We start from the raw sequence: 10,780 nt of genomic DNA, 5'->3' as shown, positions 1-10,780 counted from the left end.
TTTACTATTCTTAGGCAATGGAATGACTTTTGCTTTCCTCCAGGCCTGAGGGCACACAATTTATAACAGGTTTAAATTGAAAATATGGAAAATAGTATTGGCAATATCGTTCGCTATTATCCTCAGTCATTTTCCATCCAAGTTGTCAGATCCCGGTGGCTTGTCGTTGTTGATAGACAACAATATTTTTTCACCTCTTCCACACTCACTTTACGTAATAAAAAATGACAATGCTTGTTTTTCATAATTTGGTCAGATATACTTGAATGTGTAGTGTCAGCATTTGTTGCTGGCCTGTCATGCCTTAGCTTGCTAATCTTGCCAATGAAAAAATAATTAAAGTAGTTGGCAATATCAGTTGATTTTGTGATGAATGAGCCATCTGATTGAATGAATGATGGAGCTGAGTTTGCCTTTTTTCCCCAAATTTAATTGAAGGTGCTCAAACTCTTTACTATCATTCTTTATGTCATTTATCTTTGTGTCGTTTCTTCTTCTTTTTATTCAGTTTAGTCACATGATTTCTCAATTTGCAATATGTTTGCCAATCGGTTGTGCAGCCACTTATTTGTCATTGCTTTTGCCTCATCCATCTCAACCAAACAAATGTTAAATTCCTCATCAATCCAATTTATTTAACAGTTTTTACAGTCATTTTCTTAATGGGTGCATGCTTATTAGTAATTCGGATAGGCAATTTCAGAAATGTGTCAAGTGTCGATTCTGTTTGCTCCTCATTACACACCTTCAACCCCCAAAAATATTATTTACATCAACAACATAGGAATCACTACAAAATGATTGTATGACCTATTTTACACTATATTAGGCCCAGCCTTTGGAGCTTTGGTTTTCCAAGATATGGCTACTATATTGTGATCACTACATCCGATGGATCTGGATACTGCTTTCAAGCACATTTCTGATGCATTAGTAAAGATGTGATCAATACATGTTAATGATTTCATTCCTGTACTGTTTGTAACTACCCTGGTAGGTTGACTGATAACCTGAACCAGGTTGCAGGCACTGGTTACAGTTTGAAGCTTTTTCTTGAGTGGGCAGCTTGATGAAAGTCAGTCAATATTTAAATCACCCAGAAAATATACCTCTCTGTTGATATGATATCACATAGATTATCAAGCATTTCACACGTTACCCAGATACTGGCTGTTATCACTTGGTGGTCTATAGCAGCTTCCCACCAGAATGGGCTTTAGGTGAGGCAGATGAACCTGTAGCCATATTACTTCAAAAGTATTTAACATGAGATCCTCTCTAATCTTTTCAGGAATGTGGTTCTGAATATAAACAGCTACACCTCCATCACTGGCCTTTCTGTCTTTTTTGTAAATGTTCTAACCTTGTAGTATCTAAGTGAGTTTCAGAGATAGTCAGAATATGAATGTCATCTGTTACTAGGAAGTTGTTAATTTAATGAACCTTGTTTCTTAAGCTACATATGTTAAAGTGGGCTATTTTAAGCACTTTTCTGGGATGCTTGCTTGTTTTCATTGCTTTACTGGGAATCTTAGCAGAAGTAGATATTCTCATGTTATTTATGTTAGTGCAGGGGCATACCACCTCGGTACTAACAGCATAAATCTGGTTCATAGGCACATGATTGCTGCATACAATAATTGTAGGATCAGGCATTCAGGGCAGTTAGAGGGACATAAATTAGGTTACATACATTGTGTCTTACAACGCCCCTTGTATAATGTACATTTGCTAAAGCATTATGACGACTCAGCGACACAATGGTAGGGATTAAAATAGCTGGATTTGGGTCATTGATAAGTCATTGTCTCAATGCAGCCTTATTATGCTGTGAAAGGATCCGGGAAACCCAAATGATTTGGGTGTTTCCCATCCTCCTTCTAAAACGTGTTTTGTTTGCAAAAGGTTTCGAAATTGTCAACAGAAGTTACACCCATTGAGATGTAATAATCACATAGCCAGTTGTGAAGAGAAAGAATCCTGCTAAAGCTTTCCACGATTCAGAGGACACAGGGCCAGATATGATGGATCTTTATTAGTGTCTAGTAGATTCAGAGAGGACACAGGGCTAGATATGATGGGTCTTTATTAGTGTCTAGTAGATTCAGAGAGGACACAGGGCCAGATATGATGGATCTTTATTAGTGTCTAGTAGATTCAGAGAGGACACAGGGCCAGATATGATGGGTCTTTATTAGTGTCTAGTAGATTCAGAGAGGACACAGGGCTAGATATGATGGGTCTTTATTAGTGTCTAGTAGATTCAGAGAGGACACAGGGCCAGATATGATGGGTCTTTATTAGTGTCTAGTAGATTCAGAGAGGACACAGGGCTAGATATGATGGGTCTTTATTAGTGTCTAGTAGATTCAGAGAGGACACAGGGCCAGATATGATCGGTCTTTATTAGTGTCTAGTAGATTCAGAGAGGACACAGGGCCAGATATGATGGATCTTTATTAGTGTCTAGTAGATTCAGAGAGGACACAGGGCCAGATATGATGGGTCTTTATTAGTGTCTAGTAGATTCAGAGAGGACACAGGGCCAGATATGATGGATCTTTATTCGTGTCTAGTAGATTCAGAGAGGACACAGGGCCAGATATGATGGGTCTTTATTAGTGTCTAGTAGATTCAGAGATTACACAGGGCCAGATATGATGGGTCTTTTATTAGTGTCTAGTAGATTCAGAGAGGGCACAGGGCCAGATATGATGGGTCTTTATTAGTGTCTAGTAGATTCAGAGAGGACACAGGGCCAGATATGATGAGTCTTTATTAGTGACTAGTAGATTCAGAGAGGACACAGGGCCAGATATGATGGGTCTTTATTCGTGTCTAGTAGATTCAGAGAGGACACAGGGCCAGATATGATGAGTCTTTATTAGTGACTAGTAGATTCAGAGAGGACACAGGGCCAGATATGATGAGTCTTTATTAGTGACTAGTAGATTCAGAGAGGGCACAGGGCCAGATATGATGGGTCTTTTATTAGTGACTAGTAGATTCAGAGAGGACACAGGGCCAGATATGATGGGTCTTTTATTAGTGACTAGTAGATTCAGAGAGGACACAGGGCCAGATATGATGGGTCTTTATTAGTGTCTAGTAGATTCAGAGAGGACACAGGGCCAGATATGATGGATCTTTATTAGTGTCTAGTAGATTCAGAGAGGACACAGGGCCAGATATGATGGGTCTTTATTAGTGTCTAGTAGATTCAGAGAGGGCACAGGGCCAGGTAGAATCAGAGAGGGCACAGGGCCAGATATGATGGGTCTTTTATTAGTGTCTAGTAGATTCAGAGAGGGCACAGGGCCAGATATGATGGGTCTTTATTAGTGTCTAGTAGATTCACAGAGGTCACAGGGCCAGATATGATGGGTCTTTTATTAGTGTCTAGCAGATTCAGAGAGGGCACGAGGCCAGATATGATGGGTCTTTTATTAGTGTCTAGCAGAGAGCCAATCAGCTCTTTGAAATCCAGTTTCAACTGTTCAGAGCTGCCCTTCATGATATCATTAAAACCCACATGGACTACGATAGAATCTATTTCCATGTCCTGGTGTAGTACATTCGTGAGCAGCTTAGTAATGTAATTAATTCGAGCTCCGTGATAGGACAGTGTTTTTGCACCAGGAATAGTCACATTACTTACCATGGAGCTGCCCAAAATCACGGCTGGTGAGAAGGACGAGGAAATCCGCCCACTCCCACACTTCACAGGATTCTGAGACCCCTTTAAGGACGGGTGAGAGGCAGGATAACTTGAGCCCGTAGCTCCTGGTGCCTGGTGCAGGCCTCCGACAGATGGAGAAGCCCCGCTCGATCCAGAGCAGGGACGGAAGGTTGTCGACGTCGACTTCGAAATCGTAGGGGAAGAAGTAAGAGTAGGCACAGCGGCCGCAGACACAGGTACCCCCAGCGACCAAGGTGCTCATATTTTTTAAATAATTCCATAATTAATAAACATTATTTCAAGGAACCTCTACCGAAAATCTGGTTTTTCTGTGTCAAACGTTTTGTTTCAGTCTTCTGTGTAGTACATAAAATGTAATATTGGGTTGAAAACAGAAGTGAATACATTTCAACTCTATATCTGACATGGTACAACTGTTTTTTATTTTCTTCATTTAACTAGGCAAGACAGTTAAGAACAAATTCTTATTTACAAGTACAGCCTACCCCAGCCAAACCTGGACGACGCTGGGCCAACTGTGCGCCGCCCAATCACAGCGGGATGTGATAGAGCCTGGATTCGAACCAGGGACTGTAGTGACACCTTTTGCACTGAGATGCAGTGCCGTAGACCGCTGTGCCACTCGGGAGTCCTGAAGACCACGAAACACTCTGTCTGACCCTGATTTAGCCCACTGCAGTAAAAGGTTAAGATCCTACATGAAAATGTTGATTATTTTCTTATGTCTCAACCCAATGTAACTCAGAAGAGAACAGTATATTATTTTACCTCACTTTCCTGCTGTGTTTCAAGAGCCCATTATTTCCTGTCCCTCCTCAGCAACCAGGCAGCAGTGTTAGCAACTCAGTGTGATAGTTCCATTACAGACTGCTCAGTGTGATAGTTCCATTACAGACTGCTCAGTGTGATAGTTCCATTACAGACTGCTCAGTGACTCAGTGTGATAGTTCCATTACAGACTGCTCAGTGACTCAGTATGATAGTTCCATTACAGACTGCTCAGTAACTCAGTGTGGTAGTTCCATTACAGACTGCTCAGTGACTCAATGTGATAGTTCCATTACAGACTGCTCAGTGACTCAGTGTGATAGTTCCATTACAGACTGCTCAGTGACTCAGTGTGATAGTTCCATTACAGGAATGCTAAGTGACTCAGTATGATAGTTCCATTACAGACTGCTCAATGTGAATATTCTATTACAGACTGCTCAGTGACTCAGTGTGATAGTTCCATTACAGACTGCTCAGTGACTCAGTGTGATAGTTCCATTACAGACTGCTCAGTGACTCAGTGGGATAGTTCCATTACAGACTGCTCAGTGTGATAGTTCCATTACAGACTGCTCAATGACTCAGTGTGATAGTTCCATTACAGACTGCTCAGTGACTCAGTGTGATAGTTCCATTACAGACTGCTCAGTGACTCAGTGTGATAGTTCCATTACAGACTGCTCAGTGACTCAGTGTGATAGTTCCAGTACAGACTGCTCAGTGTGATAGTTCCATTACAGACTGCTCAGTGTGATAGTTCCATTACAGACTGCTCAGTGACTCAGTGTGATAGTTCCATTACAGACTGCTCAGTGACTCAGTATGATAGTTCCATTACAGACTGCTCAGTGACTCAGTATGATAGTTCCATTACAGACTGCTCAGTGTGATAGTTCCATTACAGGCTGCTCAGTGACTCAGTATGATAGTTCCATTACAGACTGCTCAGTGACTCAGTGTGATAGTTCAATTGCAGACTGCTCAGTGTGATAGTTCCATTACAGACTGCTCAGTGACTCAGTGTGATAGTTCCATTACAGACTGCTCAGTGACTCAGTGTGATAGTTCCATTACAGACTGCTCAGTGACTCAGTGTGATTGTTCCATTACAGACTGCTCAGTGACTCGGTGTGATAGTTCCATTACAGACTGCTCAGTGACTCAGTGTGATATTTCCATTACAGACTGCTCAATGACTCAGTGTGATAGTTCCATTACATACTGCTCAATGACTCAATGTGATAGTTCCATTACAGACTGCTCAGTGTGATAGTTCCATTACAGACTGCTCAGTGACTCAGTGTGATAGTTCCATTACAGACTGCTCAGTGTGATAGTTCCATTACAGACTGCTCAGTGTGATAGTTCCATTACAGACTGCTCAGTGACTCAGTGTGATAGTTCCATTACAGACTGCTCAGTGACTCAGTGTGATAGTTCCATTACAGACTGCTCAGTGACTCAGTATGATTGTTCCATTACAGAATGCTCAGTGTGATAGTTCCATTACAGGCTGCTCAGTGACTCAGTATGATAGTTCCATTACAGACTGCTCAGTGACTCAGTGTGATAGTTCCATTCATGACTGCTCAGTGTGATAGTTCCATTACAGACTGCTCAGTGACTCAGTGTGATAGTTCCATTACAGACTGCTCAGTGACTCAGTGTGATAGTTCCATTACAGACTGCTCAGTGACTCAGTGTGATTGTTCCATTACAGACTGCTCAGTGACTCAGTGTGGTAGTTCTATTACAGACTGCTCAGTGACTCAGTGTGATAGTTCCATTGCAGACTGCTCAGTGTGATAGCTCCATTACAGACTGCTCAGTGACTCAGTGTGATAGTTCCATTACAGACTGCTCAGTGACTCAGTGTGATAGTTCCATTACAGACTGCTCAGTGACTCAGTGTGATTGTTCCATTACAGACTGCTCAGTGACTCAGTGTGATAGTTCCATTACAGACTGCTCAGTGACTCAGTATGATAGTTCCATTACAGACTGCTCAGTGACTCAGTATGATAGTTCCATTACAGACTGCTCAGTGTGATAGTTCCATTACAGGCTGCTCAGTGACTCAGTATGATAGTTCCATTACAGACTGCTCAGTGACTCAGTGTGATAGTTCCATTGCAGACTGCTCAGTGTGATAGTTCCATTACAGACTGCTCAGTGACTCAGTGTGATAGTTCCATTACAGACTGCTCAGTGACTCAGTGTGATAGTTCCATTACAGACTGCTCAGTGACTCAGTGTGATTGTTCCATTACAGACTGCTCAGTGACTCGGTGTGATAGTTCCATTACAGACTGCTCAGTGACTCAGTGTGATATTTCCATTACAGACTGCTCAATGACTCAGTGTGATAGTTCCATTACAGACTGCTCAATGACTCAATGTGATAGTTCCATTACAGACTGCTCAGTGTGATAGTTCCATTACAGACTGCTCAGTGACTCAGTGTGATAGTTCCATTACAGACTGCTCAGTGTGATAGTTCCATTACAGACTGCTCAGTGTGATAGTTCCATTACAGACTGCTCAGTGACTCAGTGTGATAGTTCCATTACAGACTGCTCAGTGACTCAGTATGATAGTTCCATTACAGACTGCTCAGTGACTCAGTATGATTGTTCCATTACAGACTGCTCAGTGTGATAGTTCCATTACAGGCTGCTCAGTGACTCAGTATGATAGTTCCATTACAGACTGCTCAGTGACTCAGTGTGATAGTTCCATTCATGACTGCTCAGTGTGATAGTTCCATTACAGACTGCTCAGTGACTCAGTGTGATAGTTCCATTACAGACTGCTCAGTGACTCAGTGTGATAGTTCCATTACAGACTGCTCAGTGACTCAGTGTGATTGTTCCATTACAGACTGCTCAGTGACTCAGTGTGGTAGTTCTATTACAGACTGCTCAGTGACTCAGTGTGATAGTTCCATTGCAGACTGCTCAGTGTGATAGCTCCATTACAGACTGCTCAGTGACTCAGTGTGATAGTTCCATTACAGACTGCTCAGTGACTCAGTGTGATAGTTCCATTACAGACTGCTCAGTGACTCAGTGTGATTGTTCCATTACAGACTGCTCAGTGACTCAGTGTGATAGTTCCATTACAGACTGCTCAGTGACTCAGTGTGATAGTTCCATTACAGACTGCTCAATGACTCAGTGTGATAGTTCCATTACAGACTGCTCAATGACTCAATGTGATAGCTCCATTACAGACTGCTCAGTGTGATAGTTCCATTACAGACTGCTCAGTGACTCAGTGTGATAGTTCCATTACAGACTGCTCAGTGTGATAGTTCCATTACAGACTGCTCAGTGTGATAGTTCCATTACAGACTGCTCAGTGACTCAGTGTGATAGTTCCATTACAGACTGCTCAGTGACTCAGTATGATAGTTCCATTACAGACTGCTCAGTGTGATAGTTCCATTACAGACTGCTCAGTGACTCAGTGTGATAGTTCCATTACAGACTGCTCAGTGACTCAGTATGATAGTTCCATTACAGACTGCTCAGTGACTCAGTGTGATAGTTCCATTACAGACTGCTCAGTGACTCAGTGTGATAGTTCCATTACAGACTGCTCAATGACTCAGTGTGATAGTTCCATTACAGACTGCTCAATGACTCAATGTGATAGTTCCATTACAGACTGCTCAGTGTGATAGTTCCATTACAGACTGCTCAGTGACTCAGTGTGATAGTTCCATTACAGACTGCTCAGTGTGATAGTTCCATTACAGACTGCTCAGTGTGATAGTTCCATTACAGACTGCTCAGTGACTCAGTGTGATAGTTCCATTACAGACTGCTCAGTGACTCAGTATGATAGTTCCATTACAGACTGCTCAGTGACTCAGTATGATAGTTCCATTACAGACTGCTCAGTGTCATAGTTCCATTACAGACTGCTCAGTGACTCAGTGTGATAGTTCCATTACAGACTGCTCAGTGACTCAGTGTGATAGTTCCAGTACAGACTGCTCAGTGTGATAGTTCCATTACAGACTGCTCAATGTGATAGTTCCATTACAGACTGCTCAGTGACTCAGTGTGATAGTTCCATTACAGACTGCTCAGTGACTCAGTATGATAGTTCCATTACAGACTGCTCAGTGACTCAGTATGATAGTTCCATTACAGACTGCTCAGTGTGATAGTTCCATTACAGACTGCTCAGTGACTCAGTGTGATAGTTCCATTACAGACTGCTCAGTGACTCAGTGTGATAGTTCCATTACAGACTGCTCAATGACTCAGTATGATAGTTCCATTACAGACTGCTCAGTGACTCAGTATGATAGTTCCATTACAGACTGCTCAGTGTGATAGTTCCATTACAGACTGCTCAGTGACTCAGTGTGATAGTTCCATTACAGACTGCTCAGTGTGATAGTTCCATTATGATAGTTTTTCCTTACAGAACTGCTCAAGTGTGATAGTTCCATTACAGACTGCTCAGTGGACTCAGTGTGATAGTGTCCATTCACAAGACTGCTCAGTGACTCATTTGATAGTTCCATTACAGACTGCCTCAGTGACTCAGTATGATTGTTTCCATTACAGACTGCTCAGTGTGATAGTTCCATTAGAGGCCGCTCAGGACTCAGTAGATAGTTTCCTTAACATAATGCTCAGTGACCTCAGTGGTTGATAGTTCCATTCATGCTGCTCAGTGTGATAGTTCCATACAGACTGCTCAGTGACTCAGTGTGATAGTTCCATTACAGACTGCTCAAGTGACTCTGTGTAGTTCCATTAAGGACTGCTCAGTGGACTCAGTGTGATTGTTTCCCTCAGACTGCTCAGTGACTCAGTGTGGTAGTTTCTATTACAGACTGTTCAGTGGACTCAGTGTGATAGTTTCATTGCAGACTGCTCAGTGTGATCGCTCCATTACAGACTGATCAGTGACTCAGTGGGATAGTTCCATTACAGACTGCTCAGTGACTCAGTGTGATAGTCATTACAGACTGCTGCTCAGTGACTCAGTGTGAATTGTTCGCATTATACAGACTGCTCAGGACTCAGTGTGATGTTCCATTACAGACTGCTCAGTGAACTCGAGTGTGATAGTTCCATTGACAAGACTGCCAATGACTCAGTGTGATAGTTCCATTACAGACTGCTCAATGACTCAATGGAATACGCCCTTACAGACTGCTCAGTGTGATAGTTCCATACAGACTTCTCAGTGACTCAGTGTGATATTCCATTACAGACTGCTCAGTGTGATAGTTCCATTACAGACTGCTCAGTGTGATAGTTCCATTACAGACTGCTCAGTGACTCAGTGTGATAGTTTCCATTACAGACTGCTCAGTGACTCATTATGATAGTTCCATTACAGACTGCTCAGTTGTGATAGTTCCATTACAGACTGCTCAGTGACTCAGTGTGATAGTTTCCATTACAGACTGCTCAGTGACTCAGTAGATAGTTCCATTACAGACTGCTCAGTGACTCAGTGTGATAGTTCCATTACAGACTGCTCAGTGACTCAGTGTGATAGTTCCATTACAGACTGCTCATGACTCAGTGTGATAGTTCCATTACAGACTGCTCAATGACTCAATGTGATAGTTCCATTACAGACTGCTCAGTGTGATAGTTCCATTACAGACTGCTCAGAGACTCAGTGTGATAGTTCCATTACAGACTGCTCAGTGTGATAGTTCCATTACAGACTGCTCAGTGTGATAGTTCCATTACAGACTGCTCAGTGACTCAGTGTGATAGTTCCATTACAGACTGCTCAGTGACTCAGTGTGATAGTTCCATTACAGACTGCTCAGTGACTCAGTGTGATAGTTCCATTACAGACTGCTCAGTGACTCAGTGTGGTAGTTCTATTACAGACTGCTCAGTGACTCAGTGTGATAGTTCCATTGCAGACTGCTCAGTGTGATAGTCCATTACAGACTGCTCAGTGACTCAGTGTGATAGTTCCATTACAGACTGCTCAGTGACTCAGTGTGATAGTTCCATTACAGACTGCTCAGTGACTCAGTGTGATTGTTCCATTACAGACTGCTCAGTGACTCAGTGTGATAGTTTCCATTACAGACTGCTCAGTGACTCAGTGTGATAGTTCCTTACAGACTGCTCAATGACTCAGTGTATAGTTCCATTACAGACTGCTCAATGACTCAATGTGAATAGCTCCATTACAGACTGCTCAGTGTGATAGTTCCATTACAGACTGCTCAGTGACTCAGTGTGATAGTTCCATTACAGACTGCTCAGTGTGATAGTTCCATTACAGACTGCTCCAGTGTGATAGTTCCATTCA

This window comes from Salvelinus namaycush, chromosome 4, assembly GCF_016432855.1.
Source record: "Salvelinus namaycush isolate Seneca chromosome 4, SaNama_1.0, whole genome shotgun sequence".
In the NCBI taxonomy this organism is placed as follows: domain Eukaryota; kingdom Metazoa; phylum Chordata; class Actinopteri; order Salmoniformes; family Salmonidae; genus Salvelinus; species Salvelinus namaycush.
This window is presented reverse-complemented; position numbering follows the sequence as displayed.